Genomic DNA, 25,218 nt, shown 5'->3' with positions numbered 1-25,218 from the left:
CATTAGGGATTCTGGGTGAAAGTGTATGGTCCATTGTTTTATGATGTCATCGATTATTAATCCCTGATCAATTTTTGGTATTGGCGCAGGGTCAATATCATTACATCATTCTCCGTTTTTTACAGTCAATATAAAAAGAGAAATGTGTATATCAGAAGTTATGTAATCGCCCCAACTTCTACAAAATAATGTATGTAGAAAGCAAAGAATGTAATCCAGGTTCATGGTTGCCAAAACTGAAATAATGACCCTGTAATAGAGTACCTTTCCTACTTAACCACACAGCCAGCATTGAAAAAAATCTTGAAAACATTTTGTTGATGCTGATGCACCAGTCCAGATCCAGTACGGCGGGGAATGGGGGGGGGGGGGTTCTACTAAAAGTACAGTTGAAAACAACTTCTCTAAAACAAAAAAGAGCATATCCAACAATTGCATAAATGTTGAAAGACGTAACGTTAAAAAAAATCATCTCCCTAAACTCATCTCACAGATGATAATACTTTGAAAATGAACAGTACTCCTTTTGTAGTGTATGTGCATTGAGGCTTAAACCTAATTCACATTGGGAAATTAAAAACAGAGTGGTTTATTGACAAGTTCATTGCAAAGCCAGTTCATTACTTTTTTTATGCACAGACCGCGCTGTGTGCCTGCCCATATTTACAAGTCCATGTATAAAGAATATTAGGGAGGTATAAGAGAGGCACAACAAGTAGAAATACATTTATTTCATCTTGTTTTCCCTTTCTCTATGTGGGCTGCACTCTTTGAAATTGGCAACAGGTTATAGCCTTGTTGTAGTTGATATGGATCAGGTTGCAGACAGCACCTTTGAAGTCCTCTTTGCTCAACGATGCCAATTGGTTTGGATTTGTTTTGTGATATTTGGTTTGAAACAAGGCTGGAATGGGTGTTGGTTAGAAGGGTTTGTGACAATTTTGAAAGATCATTATTGAGAACCTGTCCTACCCATGTTTCTCTTGCGTTTTGCTAGTGAGGAACACAACCCCACGGCCATATTTGCTATTTTTGCATAATGGATGCTCCACTTTTTTGGCGCAGCAATAACGCAAAATATTTATGTTAGAACTGGGATTTCTGGATGGCTAAGGCTTGCGCCAAAGCTAGGCAGAAACCACCACTCTAGTCATGGCAAGGGAGTTACATGCCAAAGTTAACCCCTGCTCACCCCCTGGTAGCTTGGCACGCGCAGACAGGCTTATCCCGGAGGCAATGTGTAAAGCATTTGCGCACGCACACAGCAACAACATCCCAGGCACACTACAAAAGGAACTCCACACAAGGTTATATAAAAATAACTTTTGTATCCTTAAAACACATCAGATAGTAATCACACAATATACATTGTGCTAACTGGTACGGGCAATATTAACAAGGGATTATTTACACAGGACAGGACCACGTGGGCCACTGACTGGATCAGCACTTAGTAGAAATAACACTTAGAGTAACTGTAGCACCAAATAACAATTATAGAACACAACCAGTAACCACTGGTAAAAGGTAGGTACATACTATGCAATACTAATCACCATAGGCATAGATCACGCAGGGACACATAAACTGACTAGTATAAACTATACAAGGCAAAACAACCTCCTAAGCATGAAAACACATTTAGAGGTATCACAGGCATAAAGGCATTGCACATTACGCATAAATCACATTAGGCCTAACCAGTATAAATACAGTAGGCAATCTCCTCACTAGCCTAAACACATTAGACCCTACCTCCTAAGTATAACTCACATTTAGGGGCGTTAATCACAGTGAAGTACAATCTCACTAACACAAACCTCTATAGGTAAAGCCATCTCTAGAGGTATCAACACAGGGTGTGTAAAACATACTAGATGCATTACATTTCCTAGCACCACATTTAAAGCACATATCACAGTATGGCCTGCACCCTATAAATGTAACAACCCCCCTGGTCAACTGGCCATCTAGGAAGGGGCTCAAATGCCCTATGTCCACAGAGTCAGGGCTGCTGCCTAAGCAGCGAAGGTCAAGGTTGCGCCACTGCGCCAAGCCTAAACATTGCAGCTGGCACTAAGTGCTGCGCTGCTGGGGAGGCCAAAGTAGGGCGAAGGAGTGCGACTCACTCCTAGATTCAAAAGACCATTTCCCCAAAGAATTGCGCCTAAATGGTACAGCTGCCCACTACTTGCTGGGCAGCTGGGGGATCAGCAAAACTGCGGCATTGGGCTCTCACTAGCTATTTCAACAACAAGTTGTGCCACAACGTTGGAGCCACAGGGGGCTCTAAAAATACATAATGCACTCAAACACTGTGGAGTGGCTGGCGCTGTAAATATAGTGTAGGCTAGGGCTGGAGCCATTTAGGTTCTGAAAACCAATAGTGTGCACATTGAAGCCCTCTAGGCTCTAGAACAAATGTGCCCCAAAAGGTTGGAGCCCTCTAGGCTCTGAAAGATCACCATGCCAATGGAGCACTCTGCTCCTAAACTAATTATGCACCCATCTAGATACAGCACTGGCCCCCAAACACTGAGGCATCTCAGGGGGATCAGCATGGGCCTAACGGGCCCCTCACGGGCTTTGTGCAACAATGGAGACCCCTGGGCCACGCGGGCCCCTTCAAGAAATAGATGCTCCCATCGGCGGAGCAGCCCGCTGACAAATGGGGCCGCTCTAAATCGGTGCCTTGCACTGGCACCACAAGGCTCCTTTTGCTCCCTCGGGAGCGGAAACTGGGATGTCCCCCCCCCGTCACCTGGCCCAGGCCTTACTCACCGGGCTGTTGGTTGGGGGACCCGTCTCCTTCCTGCTGTGCTCACCGGGGCTCGCTCACTGGTGCCGGGGATCCACGGGGCTCTCTCCTCACTAGGAGAGCCCCGTACACCGGCAGGAACACTTTCGGCGCGGGGCTTCCCTCCCCTCACGGGAGCCCCGCGCTGGCATTGGCCGTCGTCCCTCTTCACCCGGGCCCACTCCTGGGACCCAGGGCTTCTCTGGGTGCCGCGGTAAAAAGGCGGGGCTCTCTCTTCCGCATGAGAGCTCCGCCGACCTCAGAAACACTTCTCTTGCCGGCAACTCCATGGGAGCGGGCTTCCTGTCGAAAGCGGAAGTTCCGCCCCACGACAGGCATGACGCTGCCTGACTTCCGGCCCCGGCTGATAGCAGTGATTCCACCAGCGCTGAATGCGGGGTAGGCCCCCGTAATACAATTAAAATCAGGTAATGGCCAGACTCGGGGTGGGCACCCGGAATTCAACAATTCAATGCGGCCACAATGCAGGGTCGGCTCCTGCCAACACAACAACGCAATAAGAGAGGTGGGCACCCGCTCTGCACCTACAAATGCAGCAATGAGGGGCAGGCTCAACCAACCACGGGGCAAGCAAAAACAAAGCGCTTCCCAGGCGCTAGGGGGGAAAGAAACCCCAGCTCAACAGAGCAACTGGGGCAAAAGCGCTCCAAAAAGTCCTTGGCAAAAGAGGTGGAGCACAGCAGCTCCCAGCAAGGGAAAGTCCTCCAGCGTCCAGGCCATCCAGGGGCTGGGCAGGGCCCATGGAGGCAAGCCTTTCCCTGGGCCCCAGCAGCAGCACGCCCCTGGTAGATTCCAGTATCAGGACAAGAGCATTTACTTGGGGTCACAGCCCCTCTTTTATACACAGAAATCCTTTGTTGTCAAAGGTGCAGGCAAGAGGTGAACCAGATGCAACTGGTTCTTGAGCACTTTGCTCAGCCCCTCTGCCTCTGCACACCAGCCAGCTCCAGCCAATCACAAGCCAGACAGTCAATTCACATTCCGTGCACAGACATGCCAACTTCTAAAAGTGGCACTTCCACACTAGACACAATAAATCCGTGCACATCATTGTGCAGCATTTAATCACATGAGTTTGCACATACCAAACTCAACCCTGCACTCCCCACACATCAGGAACTACCATGGCCACATATATTCACCATGCATTACTATGGGAGGGCAGGCCACTCTCACCACACATACAAAGAGAGCGCACGCACTTTATACTGGACCACAGGGAAAAGTGCGCAGAGGCCTAAAATCACCCACACCAGGTTACAGAAACAGGCTAGGCAAATGCAAAAAAGTTTGAGGGTGAACCTGCCAAAAGGGCCAAGTCCAACAGTTTATTTGTGCTTTACAAAACTACACAAATCAGATGTGTGTGCCTTGACATGGTTTTTTTTCCAAAGAGTAACGCAAGGCAGGGCATAATGTCAGGGAGCTATTCCATGGGTGGATCATAGGTAATCCCTCACACCCACCTACGGATTTTGACACATTCACAGATTTATTAAGTGGAGCAAACCTGGGATTGTGCTAAAATGCTATGCCTACCTGAACCATGTGTAAAGAGGAGAAATATTCCTATTTCTCCTTGTCACTTTCTATTTATATGTGTGTTGCATCCTGCAGCACGCATAGAAAGAGGAAAATTACTTTAAGGATTGTTTTGCGCAGAAATGTATCTTTCCTGCACAATTCCATTCATGCCTGTAATGCAGGCACCCTTGCACCATGGTGCAAGGGTGCCTACTTTGGCTGTAGGCAGCACACAGTGCACCAGTAGTTGGAAACAGCAGAAATGCACCATATGTTAGTAGAAATGTCTAATTTCTGCTGTCTCCTTTTCACACAATGCAGCACAGCAACACCCGCCACCCCCCCCGCCACCCTCCAAGGGTCTCGGTTTTTGTGTATTTTATACATCAACACCTGGATTATCACAAGTCAATCAATTTGTGTACAATAAGATGCAATTTCTTACAGTTCAATAGATTTTAATCGATTTGCATACTGTTGGATCCTGGTTGGTGTTTTTGTTACCGGGCTGGAACCCAAATCCCCAAATGCGATGCAGTGCACGCAACGAAATTCGTTTTATTTATTTAAATGTTTACTTACCTGTAAAACTCTGTAAACCATACATTACTACCCTCCCACCCTGCCCCTCCCCCTCCCCACTTCACCGCCCTGCAGGTACTCCCACTGCCGGCCCTGGCTGCTGGAACCTGAGGGTTCTACATCGAAGCTGAAGATTGCTGGAGTCGAGATTGGCCATTGAGGAACTCCAGAAGCAAAATGGATGGGTTTGTATCTGGACTGTTCGTGATCTAGAAAGGATTGGAGGAAAATCTAATTGAAGACGATTCTCTGCTAAGCACCGTGCTTTTAGTTCGTGATTTATCACAGGATTAATTGTTATCAGGTGAGAGCCAGTCCGTCAATACTGACTGGAGCAGCAGGCACATAAATAGCATTTATTTAAGTTAATTTGGATATTTTTCATTTACAATTCTTTGAATTGCCTATCATAGTTCATCGTCTGCCCGCTCTCAATGAGAACAACTATTAAAGAAAGAACCATCTTCTAACACATTGTGACAATTATCCTCCTTACTTTTCACGTGCTTATCTTTTACATGACCTCTTTGCACGTCTCGTGAGATTAACTGTAGTAAGTGCAAATTAGTTGTCTTCCCAGCTAAAGCTATAAAACTGCGTGTTTTTCCCGGTTCTTTTCTATACCATTTTGGAGCGCTCGTGCCCACTCACAAAACACGGCTGTAAAGACTGCAGTATTTATGAGAAAAATGCACAGGCAATCTTATTTAAGGCAGCAAGAGTTAAAATATTTTTACAGCAAAGATTTCTCTGCTGGGCTTCACTCCTAATGCGAAATGACCTTCAACTCTCGAAAGGACGGATGAAAACGAGAACTCTAGAGGTTCCTAACATTATTTTTCCACTTCAGACTGTGATTTGACTTGCAGATGAAATGTTATTCTAATGCCACTTGGAGGCACTGCCACCCTTGCTAAAATCAACAATTATGTTACTTTCGTTCCAGTACTGAACAAAACAACATTTCTACGTCTATGTTTCAAATATCCGCTTAGGAATTGGTAATTTTACTATGGCTTTTGGTATTTAAGTTTTGATGCAATTCCTATTTATCACTGTGCTTATTTTCCTGGTTTAAATGTAGCCCCCGTACTCAGAAAAGCTAAACAAATCTGCTTCTGGAATATTAGATAAAATGTTTACAGGAATGCACACATTATTTCAAAGGACTGACTTGCGAACGGATTTCAATTTATTCCCCAACACATTAGGATACAATGTTATTCAATTAGGAATTCATTATATTCGAGTACTTGAAATTGTTTTCTTAATGTTCTTCAACATGAGGCACTCAGTCATGTCTGAATTCAAATTTTAACAATTAATCAGTCTTATTGTTTGTAATGAATGTGTGGCTTGGAAATAAAATAACTTAAACACTACTGAGGCAGAATGCAAAGCGGCAGATAACACCGAAAGTAAAAGAATTACGTCTTTCCAAAGGGGAAAGAAAAACACATTTGCATGGTCACATTAAGCACAACTCTTCATTTAGAAGCCAACTATTCAGACTTCATAATGCTGAATACAAGGTTGTGAAGCTGATAATGAAAGCTGAATCTGCAGTCACTTTTCTATTAGGGGCACAGGCGATATACTCAATGGAAATAGACACATTTTTCAAAGGAAACTGGGAATTGACAAAACATTAGTAATGCACTTTCGAAACAGGTGGCGGCTGCATCCTTAAGATTCTCTCACCCAAGAAAATAAATATACAATGCCTCACCAGATGTGTCATTTAAATGTACATACAATCTCACCTTCTTTCACACTTTTATTTTATATCTCCACCTACGTTAGCTAGGCCACACATTTGTATACAAGACTTCCACATTTTATTTTTCAACATTTGGGGATATTTATCATTATTTTGCTTTCTTCTTTCAGCAAGTGCATGATGTCTTGTCTGTCAGAAAAATTTTCGCACCTTGTACAAAATTACATTGTCAAGATGTACTGGTACATTACATTTTTCAACCCAGGCTTGTCAGAGGGGACGTAACCAATAGGCAGACAATCGTTGGTTTATGGAGTGTGGTGTGTTTGGTTGCACTTGCTATGAGTGGTTGTGCCTAACTGCTGCCAGAAAAGTTGGAGGAGGGATATTTTATTTTGTGGAGCATGAGTTTCAGGTGTGTTTGTCCCTATTTTTTGTGTGTCACATTTTTACCTCATAAATTTGATAAATAAAGTGACGGCCAAATTTATCAATGTTTTGTGTCACCCTTACGCCATGCAAGATGATGCAGTGTGAAGCAAAACCTACGGTGTCATTATGATGGCAGTGGACCCGCACTGACAGGCTGTCGGTGGCAGGTTCACCGTCATCGTGAGGCCATTTTCTGCTCACCATATTATGATGGCGGGCGGTACTGTGGCAGTCGGAAACACAGACCGCCACATATCCAACAGGTTCTTTGAGCCCACCAGTGCTGGGGAGGCCCTCAGGTTGCGATGCTGGCCCCCCACCAGCCTTTGCATGGTGGTTCACTCGCCATGGGATGGGTGGCGAGGATGGCCTTTGTGTGTCTGTTGCGGGCCCTCTTGTGCGAGGGCAGTTGGTTTTTGCACTTGGGGGGCACCTATGGTTCCCGCCTATATGTCATTCCACCATGTGGCATGCACCACGTGGTGCCTGCCACATAGTGTAGGGAAAAGGAAAACCTGCCTTTTTTCCATTGCGTTGGGTGCTGCAGACATTGAGTTCATGAATGCTTCTGTGCTCGATGCACAATTCATGTTGGTTTGTTTTTCATGGCTATTGAGATTTTTGTTGAAACACTGTGAACGCTCCTACATTTAATGTTTTGTCCTGATTATGACCCTCCATTTATCCATGGGTTGAAACGCCGTTGACACCAGTAGTGTGGCTTTAATGAATGAGGACATAATTGAATTTGTAAAATTACAAATTCAATTTTGATAAGTCTCACACCACCTTCTTGGTGGTACTTTATCTTGGTTACAAACTCAATAATGAAGGTTGACCTCCCACTTCTGGAGAAATGCAACCTCCATGACAGTCTTTAGTGTTTTATTTTTATTTTCAGGAGGATCCATTCCTGATTATGCCCAGCATATCAAACCTCTTTATTCATTGACACAATCAGAGTACTTGTAGAGCGCGCTACTTACCAGTGAGGGTCTCAAGGCGCTGAGGGACGGGGTGCTGCTTCTGCTCAAAGAGCCAGGTCTTGAGGAGTCTTCTGAAGGGGAGTAGGTCTTGGGTCTGCCGTTTGTGGGTAGGGAGGGTGTTCCAGGTCTTGGCGGCGAGGTAGGAGAAGGATCTGTCGCCGGAGGTTGTTCGTTGGATGCGGTAGACAACGGCGAGGGTGAAGCTGGCGGAGCGGAGCTGGCGGGTGGGGGTGTGGAAGCTGAGTTTGCTGTTAAGGTATGCTGGTCCGGCGTTGTGGAGTGCTTTGTGTGCATGGGTGAGGAGCTTGAAGGTGATCCTCTTGTCGACGGGGAGCCAGTGTAGGTCTCTCAGTTGGGGGGTGATGTGGCTGCGGTGGGGGATGTTGACAATCAGTCGGGCGGAGGCGTTTTGGATGCGTTGTAGTCGTTGTAGGTGTTTGGCTGGGATTCCTGCGTAGAATGCATTGCCGTAGTCCAGTCTGCTGCTGACGATGGCCTGTGTCACTGTTCTTCTTGTTTCAGTCGGGATCCACTTGTAGATCCTGCGGAGCATGCGGAGTGTGTTGTAGCAGGAGGAGGAGACAGCACTGCCCTGCTTAGCAATGGAGAGGGAGGAGTCGAGGATGAATCCTAGGTTGCATGCATGGTCGGTGGGTGTTGGTGCTGTTCCCAGTGTGGTTGGCCACCAGGAGTCATCCCAGGTGGAGGGGGTGGGTCTGAGGATGAGTACCTCCGTCTTGTCCGAGTTCAGCTTCAGACGGCTGCTCCTCATCCAGTCGGCGACGGCCTTCATTCCCTCTTGGAGGTTGGTTTTGGCTGTGTGAGGGTCCTTTGTGAGGGAGAGGATGAGCTGGGTGTTGTCGGCGTAGGAGATAATGTTGAGGTCATGCTGGTGGGCCACTTGTGCGAGGGGGGCCATGTAGATGTTGAACAGCGTCAGGCTGAGGGATGAGCCCTGGGGGATGCTGCAGATGATGTAGGTGGCTTTGGATTGGAAGGGTGGGAGGCAGACGCTCTGCGTTCTGCCGGAGAGGAAGGACGTGGTTCAGTCAAGGGCCTACTCTTGGATTCCAACTTCTAGGAGGCGTGTCTTTAGAGTGTGATGGCAGACCATGTCAAAGGTGGCCGACAGGTCCAGGAGGATGAGGGCTGATGTTTCACTGTTGTCTAGTTGGAGCCTGATGTCGTCTGTGGCGGCGATAAGGGCTGTCTCGGTGCTGTGGTTTCATCTGAATCCGGTTTGGGACAGGTCCATGATGTTGTTGTCTTCCGGTTGGCGGACCAGTTACCTGTTGACGATTTTCTCAATGACCTTTGCCGGGAACGGGAGCAGGGAGATGGGCCTGAAGTTCTTGAGGTTCTTGGGGTCCGCCTTGGGCTTCTTGAGGAGGGCGTTGATTTCGGCGTGCTTCCAGCTTTCCGGGAATGTCGCTGTTTCGAAGGAGATGTTGATGACCTTCCGTAGTTGGGGTGGGATGGCTGCGTCTGCTTAGTTGAATACGTGGTGTGGGCACGGGTCTGATGGAGATCCTGAGTGGATGGAGTTCATGACCTTGCGTGTCTCATCGTCGTTGACGTTGGACCAGGAGGTCAGGCGGATGGCGCTGGTGGTGGTCACAGGGGAGGTGCAGCCTTGCGTAGTCGGGCGGTTGTGGTGTTGAAGCTGTCTTGGATGTCTGCGATTTTGCGGTGGAAGAAGGTGGCTAGTGTGTCCCACAGTTCTTGTGAGGGCGGTATGTTGTTGGCGTTGGCGCTGGGGTTGGAAAGTTCCTTTACGATGCTGAAGCGCCTGCGCAAGCAGCCAGAGTTGAAGTTGCAACTTCAACTCTGGCAGCTTGCCGGCGCCATTCTAAAATGGTTACAAAGTTAGCTTCAACTTGAGCACCTGCCTTAGCTTTAAGGGCTTCTGTGGGCCCAAAAAAAATATCCGCCCACGAGCGGGTTTGCTGATTTTTCGGCAATTTCGCGAGATTTGCGGATCGCGAAATTGCCGAAAATCCACAAATTCCGTTAGCGGAACTAATTTTGGCCCACACTTAGAGCAGATAAGGACGTTTTTCTTACAGGGGAGGATTGTGCTTCCACTGTAGGAAATTTCCTAGTCTGTAAACAAGTTAAATTTCACAGAGCCTGCAACCTTTTGGCCCCTAATCTGTCTTGTTGTTTAAAAGGTAAACCTTGTCCCAACTATTATTCCCATGCTTACTTTACATTCTAACGGAAGTTATCTTATTCTGAATAACTACCACTGCTGTGGTTTACGGGCAGGCATCCTGTATATAGTAACAGTTTACCAAGGTGTTACATGTTGCAGCAATGTCCTGTTTCAAACCCTGCATGGTATTGTAGATAGTTCGCTTTGGACTTTCATTCCAACTTTGAACGCAGATTTCAATAAGCTAAGCAGACTGAAAGCACTATTGTTTGAGCAGGAAGTGTCTCTCACATCAGCTTGTGAGACCTTTGAATTGCAGGTGGTGAGTACTGCAAGTGAGATTCACTTACTGCTGAACACGAATTTCCCACTCCCTTTTGGAGAATGATTAGACTCAATATTTAATGCGTCTGATCCTGAGGGCCTAGCCCACTTTTTTTAACTTGTGGGTTCCGGCCTTGTCACCTTCTTACAGACTATTTTTTAAGTCATCCCAGCATTTATTCATTCTATTTATTCCAGCGCCTTCTGAGGATTTCCCCTGGTGTTCCAGCTCATTTGCAGCATACTTGTAATTCTATTGCTGCCCTGCAATGGCTGCTCGATCTGTGGAGTTTCCAAACCCAGTCCAGTTGCAGCTGTATAGTGAGTGGATGTGCCAACTTTTTGGTGCGATGCCATTGAAGGCTCTTGACATTGGCTATTGGCTGGCTTTCCGTTATGCCCACTTCACCTGCGTGCAATCTGTGTTTCACTGTCTCCAGTGCACTTTTCAATGGGCCCTGGATGTCTGCCTCTCCAATACAACCCAAACAGCCCTGGATTACAAACTGTTAATGGGTCCGTTGAAGGCCCATGACCAGGAAAGTTCCATGGATAGGCTCCTGGTGTGCGATTCTCTCATTGGACCAACGACAGAGATGAGTACCTGTGCTCATGTGCAGTTCCTCAGAGGTCGGAGTTTCATCCAAGTTAATGCAGGTTACCCTGACATGCTCCTAACGGCCTCTGGATATGAGGAGCATGTGTGTTCGCTTGACTTACTAAATCGGATGGCATACCTTTTTACTATGGAAGTTTCAGACAACATACTGGAGTTTATGGCATAACGCTTTTACCGCAACATTTCTGACTCTGAATTTGCGCTATGAGTGGATGTGCCCATTTGGCTACTTTTTAATTTGCAACACAAATTTGTTTTTGTTTTATTTACAAATATTCTATTTGGGTTTCTACTGAGATGCTTTGCCTCTGCTTATCTCTGATTTTTGTTTTTGCCTAGTGCTAACGACCTGTCACTTGGCCCATAGGGACATTGTCACCTTCCTTAAGTTAGCATGAGCACGTTGCAGCCTGCCTACTGCTTTGTGCACGTTACTACACGTCTTGATTTTTAGCAATCATTTCAATGGCTGTTTTCACATGAGAACACATCGCTGTGTTCACTCTCTGCATGTTCCTGGGATTTTGACTGAACATTGTGTGCAAGGTCCAACGACAATACCCCTTGTTATTTTGTTCTGGCCAGGCCTTAGCCCTTTGACAAAACATACAGATGCAGCTGTTGTTTGGACAACCATACTTTTGTTTTATTAGAATGTGTTCTGGGGTGTCTAATCATTTGTTTCTCTGTGAGCAAGTAGGAGAGCAAGTGAGACACTATAGCTAGTCGGTCTGGTCCTCGTGGGTACTAAGGTGGTAGGAAGACTCAGTCCCTATACACCAAGGTCCCATAATCCTGCGCATAGTTCTGTGTTTGTGCAGAATCCCTTCAACAACTCCAGTGCAGGAAATCTACTGGGCCTCTACCCCACCCCACTCTATTATATACGAAGTACTTCTAGGTAGTTTGAATCCCCTTTGCCTTTTCATATACTAGAGACTTACAGAGGTCCGTCATTGTCAATCAAATTATGCTAAGTACCAAATACCTTTTTTTATCTTTTTATCAGAGCACTGGCCCTGGGCTTGGTTAGCAGAACCCAGGGCACAGCCAGGGTCAGTTACTACCATTATCAGTCAAAAAAATGAGGGTGAACAGGGCAAAGGGATAACGTTTTCACGGTATGCTAATACAGAAGAATGTGGATAACAGAGTTCAGAGTCATCATCATACAAATTAAAAATATTACCAACCTTCAGTTTCAGCAGTGTGGAATGCATTTATTGTTCCTCTTCATTTGTTTGTTTACTGTTGTAGAATTATGTTATACTATAAAAAAAATTACAGCTTTGATGGTGAAATTTCCCCCCAAAAAAGCCCATAAAAGACATTCTATGCAATGGCATTTTGCTTAAATTAGATTCCTAAAGAATATAATATTCCAAAATGTGATCTTTTTGAGGCCATGGCCGACTGCACTAGTTTGGGTTTAAATCTACCAAGTGGCATAATTCAGAAATGAAATGCAATAGGTTTTAATTATCTAGATTCATTTATCATAAATCATAAATCAGTCTAGGAAAACCTGGGAATGTGTTAATTTGTATTCCCAAGATTAGCATACTCAGCTATGATTTGGTTTTGCTTAAATAAGTAGCTTTTAAAAGAGGTATTCTTCATTAATAAATGAAATTGCTAGTTTTGTGCTATGTTGTTTTTAAAACAAAGTATTGGGTTCAGGAAATTGATATCAGGCCAATAATAAGTATTTACATCACTCTACTATCCCCAATATTTAACAGACAACATTTTGAAAATGCCATTACGTCCAATATATTTTTTCACAATGGCAAGTGCTTTGCCATAATCAGACATAGACTACTTAAATCAGCAAATTTGAAAAGAATTGTTTTTTCCCCCAAGATGGATGCTTTATTAACCTCCTTAACTTTTACATAGGACCTTTCCATGAGTGGCAGAACAATGTTTTACATGTCGATCTGGCTCATCGGGGGACTATTTTTTTGTTTTTTTCCAAAAACCTTTATTGTTTTCCTCACAAGTAACTCCGCTGTATGCCTACAACCCTGGGGCCGGCAGCAAATGATGAAATGGCTTTTCTTCACAGAGCACAGCCTTCATGCCGACATCCCGGGGGCCCGGCAGCGAATCAAGATTTCTGATATACATACCAATCGACTTGTGTATAATATGGATAATGAAAATTATCATTTGCAACAATAAAAAATAAAAAAATAAAAAACACATATTGCACAAACTAATAAACAATCCCCGCCCCCTCTGCCATGTCATCAAGCTAGTGACCCTAGATCTAAATTACTTACTTCTACCTAAGAGTACCCGTCAGACATCCCAATGGTCCACTACTATAGCAATCCATCCCGCATCAAGTGGAAGGAAACAGCAATTGAATCAGTGTAAGCATTACCCGACTAGTATCATATTCACACGCCATGACCGGTAAGTTGGCTATGCATGTTGACCTGTCCGAAGGTCAGAGCCACCCTCACCCACCAAAGTCACAAACGGCTCCCACACATCTAAGGGTCTAAATCTGCTGGGCAACAACTCCCAATAAGTCGACAGTTGATCTTTGCAATCGATGACCATGTTTATCCATTCCGCTACAGTAGGTGGATGTGGTTTCTTCCAATGTAGCGCCACCTTGGCAAGCAGCAGCAACATGGATGACAATTTAGGGGAAGCCCTAAGCATATCCAGTACAAAGCCCAGAAGCGCTACAAGTGGAACAGCCTGCAGTTGTGTACCCAAAATGTTACCAATATGCCCAAAGATTTCTGACCAGTATTGCGCTATCGGCCTGCAGAGCCATGCCAAATGGAAGAACAATGCCTCCCGTGTCCCGCACCTCCAGCAACTCGCGTCCTGCTGTAGACCCATTCGGTGTAGTTGTGTAGGTGTACGATAAGTCCTATGCAGGTAATTAAAATGTATAAGTCATAACCTATAGTTTGAATAGATGTTCCTATTGAGAGCAGCAGAATTGCCACTGTTTGTCTGTAATCGTAATGTCAGATTCCCACTCCTATTCAACTTTTGCTGTACTTGAAATAATGGGGGATGATTCTTGCGTTACGCTGTGGATTCGCAGTATCAATTTACGAGGGGAATTATTGCCCAAAATATTTTCGAGTGCCTGTAATGAGGCCAGGGCATGGGGGAATTCAGCATATCTCGCCTTGCACGCCACCCTGAGCTGATAATACAACAGCATATCAGATACCGAGGGTGTATCTGGTTCACACAACTCCTGTAAAGTCAAGAACTCGTCATTTGGATACAGATCTCGCCCCACCATTAAACCGCGCCCCTTTACACGTTCAGTGATAGCCTTGTCCATCAGCGGACCAATTAATGGATTGCCTCCCAGTGGCATAGACTGAGCATATAATTCTTTGTGACCTGCCGGCTTCGCTATATTTCTACACGCCCATCATGTAGTTTCGACCATATTTATGTCCGAGCGGGGCCTTTTATAAGGATAGTAAACTGCTGCAGCCAGTGGGGTGGGTGCAGTTATATCTAATTCTATAGCCACTTGTGGCTGGTATGGGGACGGATGCTGCCAATAATGTAAATACTGTGTTTGAGCGCTGTAGGCATAAAGCTTGAAGTCCGGAGCTCCTAAGCCGCCCTGTGAAAATGGAAGAGTCAGTAGCTTCCATGAGACTCCAGGTTGCCTTCGCGCCCAAATCAATTCAAGAATCCTGGTTCGGAGTCGATTAAAGAAGTGAGTGTTTAGCGGCATGGGTATATTTACAAATAAATATAAGAATTTGGACAGGATGACCATTTCTGTAATAGCAATACGCCCCGTTAATGAAAGCGGCAATTGCTTCCATCTCTGTATCTTCCCTTCCAACCAATCAATCGCCTTCCCATAATTGGCTAACCATATTTCCTGTATGGATCTACTGATCCATATGCCAAGATATTTTGTTTCGTCTGCCGCCCATTGAATAGGAAACTCAGTCTCGCATTGTTCGGTGTTATCAGTGAGTGGTATTAACACTGATTTGGCCCAGTTCATCTGTATCCCTGTCAACCCGCCATAACTACCCAGCTCCAGCATCACTATCTCGAAATTATCTTTGGGGTTCATTAGATAAATGGTCATGTCATCGGCGTACATGGATATCAGTAATCCTCTTGATGTAAAGCCGATGCTACGCTGTGTATGGTGTTGTCTAAGCCTTGCCACCAAAGGTTCAGTTGCAATCGCTAACAATAACGGCGACAAAGGGCAACCCTGCCTTGTTCCTCTCACTATATCAAAGGAAGCTGATATCTGTCCATTCATCTTCACTCTCGCCGTTGGGTTAGTGTATATTATTTGAATTTGTCTAATGAATATGGGACTAAAGCCCATCCTAGAAATTAGGGCAAAAAGGAACTTCCACTCTAGGGAGTTAAAAGCTTTTGTAGCATCTAGTAGAGCTGCTATCGCCTGGACATGCGGTGCTAAATAATGTAGTAGTCCGAATATCACCCTCAGATTATGCAACGTAGACCTACCCGATATGAACCCGGACTAGTCAGGTAGTACGTTCTGTGGCAACATGGGCTGTAGTCTATTACCCAGAAGTTTGGCATATATTTTGGCGTCGAGATTAATCAAAGATAGTGGATGGTATGAATCTGGCCTAGTAGAGTCTTTATCAGGTTTCTATAGGGTGATTATTGTGGCTTCTCTAAGAGTGGGGGGAAGCACGCCTGTTTCCATCGCTTCCATGTATACCTGAAGCAACCAGGTGGCAATAATATCTACATATTCTATATAGAAGGCAGCAGTGAGCCCGTCCGCCCCCGGATATTTATCTGCCGGCATACCAGATATCACCTGCCTCACATCGTCTACCGTAATGGGAAGTTCCCTGTATTCTCTAGCACCACTGTTGAACCATGCCAATGTGATAGTATCCAGATATTCAGTAATGTCTGAATGTGACGGGTTTGTGTGGGAGGTGTTTAGCAACTGATAGAAGTGAGTCGTAGTCTGGAGAATGTCCTGTGGAGTTCTGACCACCTTCTCAGTTCCCACATGCAGCTCAGTTATATATTCTGGTCCCCTCAGAGTGTGAAGGAGGTTAGCCAGCGTTTTCCCAGCCCGGTCTCCCTCTCCACAGCTCTCGGCCTGAGCATATTTATGCAAGTACGCTGTTTCCCTCTCCGCCTTTTCCTGATTCAGTTAGCTTTGCCCGAAGTGTGGCCTGAGTAGTAGTGGATGGATGCTCTCGGTGTTCCTTTTCTAAGTATGTAATGTTTTTTTCCAATTTCCACAGTGTGGTTCGTATAGCCCTAAGTACTCCTGTCTTTAACAACATGCAGTGCCCCCTAGAGATCACCTTAAAAGCCTCCCACAGCGTCCCGGGCTATTTCACTGATCCTTCATTTAACTCAAAGTATTCAGCTAATTTTTCTCTAAGTTCTTCCCGAAAAACCTGGTCTAATAATGCCTTTGACGGTAATATCAAGGTAAATGGCTGTATGTATTGCGGTGGAATTTGTAGTGGAAATCGCGTGGGTGCATGATCTGAGAATGTTCGTGGGAGGTGTGAGGCCTCTGTGACCCAAGAGTGCAGGTCCCTAGAGATCAGCCAATAGTCCAGTCTTGACCAAGCATTCCACTGTGGTGTCATGCATGTGCCCTCCCTAACTGTTGGATGAAGAGTTTACCATGTGTCCACCAACTGGAGGTCTTCCACAATGTCTAAAAGAACAGCCGCAGCATTGTTAATGTTAATGTTAATGTTAATGACATTTATAAAGCACGCTGCTACCCAAGGGCGTCCTGACACTATGTAAGATGTCCACCTAAGACCTGATGATGGAGTTACTTTGAGTATTATGAGTTGAACAACTAGGTTTTAAGGGCCTTCCTAAAAACAATCAGCTCTGTTATGCCTCTGAGAGAGAGAGGAAGAGAATTCCCTGCTTTGGCGGCGCCTACAAAAAAAACCTCCTGCCACCCCAATTGGCTTTTTTTGCCAATGGAATGCGGATGAGTTTGGCTTCTGAAGAGCGCAAGGATCTTGTAGGAACATAGTGAAGTAGTGTGGCTCACTGGTTAGAGGCGGCAGACCCGAGAGCAGAGGACGGCCCGGGACCAGGGTTCGATTCCCGGCGCGGCAGGTTTCTGGACCAGGGTCAGCGGACTCGATAATTCTCTCGCCTCGGTGCCCACTCTGATCAGCGTTCACACTCGGCAACTCTGGGCATTAGCTTGCCTCATCTTCACTAACGGCCCCACCAGACTGCCAGGGATGCCTGGTCTCACCCTGGAGATACCCATTAAGGGACCATCTCTCAGGGAAGCCAGGAAGGGTTTCGCAGCGGTCGAAGCGCCTTGGGACCCTACGGGTAAGTAGTGCGCTATATAAATGCCTATACATTTACATTTACATTTACAACATACCAGTTGATATTTTGGATCAGATGGTTTGGACCCGTGCAATGGAGTGCTTTATGAGTAACGCATAGGGCCTTAAACAAAACTCACTTCTTAACCGGCAGCCAATGTAGCTTTCTGATTTCTGCCGAAATAGAATCATATTTTGGAGTGCCTGTCAGCAGTCTAGCTGCTGCATTCTGTACGAGTTGTAGTTTCCTTAAGAGACCTTCCTGCGCGTTAACATATAGGCCATTGCAGTAGTCTAACCTGGACATAGCTAAGGCGGTAACGACTTTCTTCTGACTTTCTGTAGGAAGATAGGCCAATATTTTTTTGAATGATTTTAAAATTTAAGAGGTGGTCGAAACGACTGAGTTTACTTGGTCTTTGTGGGACAACTTGTTATCAATTATGAACCCTAAGTTTTTCACTTTCCTGACTGTTGTTGGAAGAGGGCCAAGAGAGTCTGGCCACTATGCTGGTGTCCAAAATTGAGGGTTGTTTCCAAACAGTATCACCTCTGTTTTGGCAGAGTTTAGCTTCAAACAATTCCGGGCCATCAGGCCACCCACAGCTGTCATACAGATTCATTTGGAAGCATAGAGACAACAATCTGAGTGTCATTGGCGTATGAGGTCAACTTGAACCCAAAGGATCCAATGAGGGGGGCAAGCTGGGAGACATAAGCATTTAAAAGAGTTGGGCTCATAGATGACCCCTGCGGGACTCCACAGGGGAGGGAAAATGACTTAGCATAACTGTCTGCACTCTATCTGCTAAAAATGATTTGATCAGTTTCCATGCCCTGCCTGTGACACCAATCTCATGAAGCTGGTCCATTAACAAATTGTGATGGATCGTGTCAAATGCCGCAGAGAGGTCCAGCATGATCAAGGCTCCATTGATCTAGAGTGGCCCTTATTTCTTCAGTAGATTTGATGAGAGCCGACTCAGTGCTATGGCTCCCTCTAAAACCATACTGCGTGGGATCAAGTATTCGTCCATCCATCTAGAAAACGACTGAGTGGGGTATTCATTAATTTTTCAGTGATTTTTGCAGGAAACAGTAATCTAGAGTTTGGTCTAAAATTATTTGAGTCCATAGGTTCCAACTTGGACTTTTTTAGCAAGGGAAGAATCGATGCTGTCTTCCAGGCTTTCGGAAAATAGCCCTCTGAAAAAATCTTATTCATGATCACTGTCAAGATTGATGTGATTGGTTCGGGTACCAACTTCAATATGAAGGGAGGACAGGGGTCCGTTGGGGATCCTGATTTAACTTTTACCAGGATAGTGTGGACATCCACTGCTGTAGTAGGTGTGAAGTTGCAGAGCTGAGGCATAGTGTTCCCAACTTCTTCCCCATTGGCCTTCTTTATTTGAAGGGTGTGATTTTTATCTCCTGTAAATGTGAGATAGATATCCTCAACTTTTTTAAATAAGAAGTTGGCTATCTTATCGCACAGCTCTTGACTAGCTACAACAGGATTTGAAGGGGGTGGGCTAGGACTGTAACTGTTTTAAACAGTTCTTTTGGTGGAGTTTTTTGCAGACCGTATTTTCTTTACAAAAAAATCTTGTTTTATTTTATGCAGTGGTTTCTTATAGTCTGATAAGCAAAGTTTATATTTGTTTTTTTCCTTGGCATTGTACTCCCTCCTCCATACCCTTTCTTGATGTTTACAGAGAAGTTTACTTTCTCTTAGGTCCTGGGAGTACCATAGAGACCTTGGCCATTCCCTATTGTTATGGGTGGTTTTCATTGGGGCTAGCTTGTTTGTCGCTGCTTCTAACCAGGTAGTGTAGGCCGACGTGGCCTCATCTAAATCTCCTGGTATCAGAGGGGCAGTAGAGACTAGTTGGTCACCTTAAAAAACCCTATCCTGTGGTCTGACCAGATTACCGGAAGCGTGTTTGTGAACCTCAGATGGCTGTTATTGGAAAAGATGCCATCAAGTGTGTGTCCAGCTATGTGTGTGGCCTCAGTGACCAGTTAATATAAGTCTAACAAATTCATAGATCTATCAGATTGAATGTATCTCTGTCGTTTCCATTTCTAGGTGAAAATTAAAATCCCCGAAGATGGTGTATGAACTAGCACTTATCCCTTTTTCTAGCCAGGTGCCTGCATTAGGGTGATGTTCACGGGACGTACCCTGTCTGTCCACTGTAGGTGACAGAACTACATTAAAATCCCCCCTAGAGTATGGCCGCCTTCCTCAAAGTCTGGAGTGTCTGCCAGACGTGCTGGAAGAAAATTTGGCTGTCCACATTAGGGCCATATGTGTTCACTATCACAACCAGAGTGTTGCAAAGTGTTCCCTGAAGTAACACGTATCTACCCTCTTTGTCAATTATAGAGGAATGCAAACCCCTACGGATTAAGATGGCTACCCCTCTAGAGTAATTTGAGTAATTAGCTTCAACCACCTCCCCATCTGTTATGTCTGAGTGTGTTAGTGAGTGCAGAGCTTAAATGTGTCTCTTGCAGGAGACATATATCTACCTTGTGACGAATCAAGTAAGAGTGAATTCGTCGTAACTTCCTGCGATCATTTAAGCCCCTAACATTCCATGTAAGACATGTAATACCCCTCACAGCCGCAGTGAACAATGGTAATATAAATACACACTCTGTCCCCGTCCAGTGACCAACGTTAATACATTAGGTAGGTCTCCAGTGGCCAACTGCGGTGAGGCAAGGGCCCTACGCCAAACAAGCAGCTGACTTATATCAATCCAATCTAGGCAACAACAACTCGTCAGCTCCAATATAGGACATGGCAGAGAAAGAAAATAATACAAATCTCCCCTTCTTCCCCCTCCCACACCAACCCCCCAATTAGGTTGTGAACACCCCACCCTGTCCCCTTAAAACAACAAACAAGCAAACAATAATAATGAACATAAGGGAATCATCCTGTGGGGTAACATGAGGACGCTGGCATACCTCCCCCACTCTTTTGGTGAGGTGGCTGAGCCTAAAAATAAACGGACAATGCCACTGACCAAGGCACGCCACAGCAACCACCATCCAGGACTACCAATTGGACATGTATACCCACCCCTACTTGGGTGAGAACCTCTTTTTGCCAAGATTGCCCAACCCTGGTCACATACAATTCACGGAGCCCAGTATTCTTATCAACTTTTATAACACGTATCTGCATATCCAGCAATTATGTCTAGGTCCTTCAATCATTGTCACTCATACCTTTCTCAGATTGTGAGTCAGTCTGCACTCCCAGCTGTTTGTGATCTTTCGCCATCTGTTTTGCATATGCAAGGGCAGCCTTCTGGTCCATAAAAAAAAGTGGGCTTGCCATGCCCTTGAACTCTCAGCTTGTCAGGGTAGATCAAGGCATATCTTGGTCCGATCTGTTGGAAAATTTTCTTCGCCGGTATGAACTCTCGTCTAGCCGCCTGCACCGGGAGAGTGAAGTCAGGGTATAAAGCTATGTTATTCCCTTTATATTGACTGTCTCCTTTCTCTCTCGCAAGCCTAAGAATCATGTCTCTGTCTCTGTAGTTAAGGACCCTCGCAATGATTGGTCGTGCCGGCGCACCCGGCTTCGGTCTAGGACCCAACGCAGGATGAGCTCTTTCAATGAGGAACATAGTAGACAGTTCAGGTCCGAAAAGGTCCCTAATCATTTCTTCAATGAACTTTTCCATGTTTTGTATATCTGTCGTTTCTGCCAGTCCCGTAATTCGTATATTATTCCTTCTTGATCTGACTTCCAAATCCTCATTCTTTTGTCTGATTAGCTGTAAGACTCCATCCATTCCTCGCAGCTTCTTGTCCATGTCTGTCTGGCCTTCCTCTGTTTCTGTTACATGTGTCTCCAAGACAGCTATTCGAACCTCTTGTTTCTCAACACGATGCGTTATTCTGTCCATTGTTTGCGCCAGTCAATCCATCTTGGAATCTATGCTTTGCAGACTGGACTTTAGAGCTTTAAACATTTCCCTGATATCATCTGCGGGCAGTTGATCCAAGGCACCACCTCCGGGTTGATCCTGTTGACCAGTGTCACCGTTCACAGATTTGTTGGATTTCTTGTTGAATGTTATTTTTGGTTGGTACGTCTTCCCCATGACGGTAATATACGTTGGCTAAGGGGTTGTACTCAATATCCCAGACACTAGTACATGTAGCGCAGGTTCACACTTGCCACCACACAGCGACCACTCGATGTGGGGGCCCGGTCGTATCCCTCTCAATGCCTCCCACGTGCACACTATACAGCGCTATACTGGGGTCACCCTCAGATTCTTGATGGCCGTAGCCTGATGATTTGGGTCAGCCTGTCACCCGGATCTGCTCACAGCGTCACAGGCTACTCACAATTATGGCGATCCACTTTTTAAAGAGTAGGGATCCAAGTCAAAAGCCGGCAAGATTGAGAGTCCATATATTAGGCTGGCACATCTGGCCCCCACAGTGCCATAGATGGTCCACACGGCACTCTGCACGTATGCAGGCCACTCTTGGCCCTCCACACCACAGGAATAGTCAATGCAGCATACCTCGCCGTTATTTCAGATGGGGGGTATCCTTCACTGACCGCCCCCACACCGACAAGTCTCACCGCTCTCCTCACGAGATGGCTGCCAATATAATGCAGGGCAATGCTTTCATGGTGTAAATGGGCAGTCCAAGGCTTTGCTACACCCAGCCAGCATGCTCCATATCACCTCTGACCATGGACCAGGTCCCAGCACAGACTCCCAAAAGGTCACAGGCTCAGGAGGAGTATTTAGGGTCACTCATCGGCATTGCAGGCCCACAGGGCTCCGTCTCTCCACATAAAATGGAGGCCGATTGGGTCTCCTCCCTGGATTAATGAGGCAGCGGGCCCTACGCATTAAACGCTGTTCTTCAGTGAGCTGCGGAGCGCCGGACGATCAGCGTGCCCCGCAGCCCACACAGGATGATAACTCCTCAATGCAAGTGGGGCCCCCATGCACTCTATGCAGGCAGCAGTCCCCCGCCTCCTCACTCACTCGCGTCCCAGTCGGCCGACGCGGGAGCGGCCCCAGCGCCTGCTCCGCCTCAATGTGTGCCAGTCGTCATCCTCACCAGGCAGATGCCGGGGGGGGAGGGAGACCGCGTTCGGATCTTCGCCGCACTCCTCACCGGAACCACGGCACCATGAGTCGCACCATCACCATCTGCGACCTTCCTAGCGGGCGAGTGCGCAAATTGAGGTCCCAGCTCTTCTCGTCTCAGCAGGTAGGTCCCACCCAGCAGTGCACGTCCGGACTGTTCAGTGACAGCTCGCCCCCAAATGCCATTCACAGTGTCCCGGGCTCTGGAGGCAGCTACCGCAGTGTCGTAGACTCTGTTCAGCGTGTCCTGTACGGATTTGTGGCGGATCATACAGGCTCTGCCGGCGGAGCCGCACTAGAATGCGGCCATTTCGCTGCTCAGCGTGGCCATGCCCCATCAGACCTTCTGACCAGGTTCTGCCTTAATCTAATTCATTTCGCACTCTGTAATTTAACGAGCTGGTGCAAACCAGAAGATTTAGGCACATGCCAGTGTGATAATGTCTCCCCACAGGATACGCTGCATTTTATGATGTTTTGCGATTATTATAGTGAATATTCGTAGGAGGTTCCTGGTCCCCCTTTTGAGGGATAGGGTATTCCTACAATTTAGACCTGCATTGCTTTACCTCCAGATGCTGAATAATACTTGGAACATTTTTAATGTTGCTAATTTTTTAGTTGCTGCGGTCTGCCTTAGGAAAAAGAGACACCCTATGCTATCTGTTGTATGAAATTCCAATTTTTAAAATTTGTATGCAATTTTATCAATTTGTTTTGCTGATGAATCATATATGTGCTGCTGACACTTTCTATGCTTAATTTGATCATTGCTCATATGTATTGTCTGATAATATGCACTGGTTATTATGGATCCTTTTGTAATGTACTTTTGTGATTTTAATTAATCGAATAAAGTGGTTATGTCTGTCTGTCTGACTAGTTACATGTTTTTTTCACTTGTCCCACATTGAGTAACTTTAGCCACACAATGTTTGAACATGTACATTCTAGGCTACAAAACAAATATTAAAAGAGGCCCCTAGGCCTCACAGGATACTATAGGAGGTAGTTTATGCAATATGACACCATTCTTGCCCCCTTAACGGAGCTGACTTCTATAAAGCAGTCTAGAAAGGTGAACTGGATAGTGGCATGTCAGAAAGCCGTTGACATCTTCAAGGCTCCTGAAATCTCTGAGGAGTTCATTGTGCAGACACATTTCTGAGCATGTAATAGGGGCTGTATTTGCACAGTTCAATGAGGAGAGTATAAACTAACCAGTAACCTTCAACAGAGGTGGAGTGAAACTGAAAGCGATGACTTTTCTGTGGTTTGGGTGCTAAAGAATCTGAGACCATACCTGCTTGGTACTCACTTCCAGGTTCCGACAGATTACAGCCCCCTCGGATGGGTCATGCAAATGAGGAGGGACAATCCCAAACTGTGAAGGTTGTCCATCTCTAAACAGGGAATGAGCTTTACAGTGCAACACCATCCTAGGTAAGATCACACCAGTGGTGATGGTATATCCAGGTTCTGCCTCCTTAGTGATGAAAACGCCCAAGAAACTGGATAATTCTTCCAACTTTCAGCCTTGAGTGGTCTCCACCAATCTATTTCCTTCCTGATTATTGATGTAATTTTTGCTGGCCTTAGGACTCTGCATACTTTACCAATATTAATCAGGGCTAAAATGCATGTGCTACCTCTTTAAAGCACAGTAACATTAGCTTATGCCCATTTGGCATATTTAATTTACTAATAAATCCTTAGCAAAATGGTGCAACATGTACCCAGGGCCTGTAAATTAAATGCTACCAGTGGGCCTGCAGGCATTGATTGTGCCACCCACGGAGGTAGCCCTTTCAAGCATGTCTCATACCTGACACTGCAGCCTGTGAGTGCAGTTTTAAACTGCCTTGTCAACTTTGCAAAATCAACCCAGTTGCCAGGATCAAAAACTCCCCTTTTAATAGGCCTGGGTGGAATATGTTATTTCGCTCATGAAGTTTTTGGAATACCATGTACCCATTGCTCTGCAGAGGATCATGGAGTTCCTGCATTCCACCTTCCGGGTGTGAAGCAGAAAGTGTTTTTATGTTTGCTGTTTGAGGTTTGGTTTGGCACTTGCTCACTAGTGCCGAGATACTTTCTGTCTCTAGTGAGCATGCATGAGACTTTGTGCTTGCTTGCACGTCTTTTAGTTGCACCTGTGCAAATTATTGCTAGTCTCGAATGCACCATTGAAATGCTTTTGTGCTAGAGAAGCAGCTAAATAGGTCTTTTGAGTGGATTGTCTTCTCCAAAGGACATTTGGAGTTATTTATTTGGTGCAAGAAGCCTTTTTTAAACTTTTATTTCCAGCTGGAAGGAAGTCTCCCGGAGTCTCCAACTTCCTGTTCCTGTTCAGCAGGCTCTTCCAAGTATTTTTACTATCTCCTGGTCTCTTTTCGTTTGGATTTGGAGCTGTAATGATCACTCTCCTTGTTTGCTGCATGTCTACCATTGGATTTAAGGAATTGTGCTTCAGATTTCACAAGTAAGTTCAAAAACTGTTGTATAAGTGTGTTGTTTGTTTGATAGACTTTGATAGAGGGCATGTATCAGTATTTGCTTGTGCTTTTATTCGA

The sequence above is a fragment of the Lissotriton helveticus genome, chromosome 3_1, assembly GCF_964261635.1.
Source record: "Lissotriton helveticus chromosome 3_1, aLisHel1.1, whole genome shotgun sequence".
NCBI lineage: Eukaryota > Metazoa > Chordata > Amphibia > Caudata > Salamandridae > Lissotriton > Lissotriton helveticus.
This window is presented reverse-complemented; position numbering follows the sequence as displayed.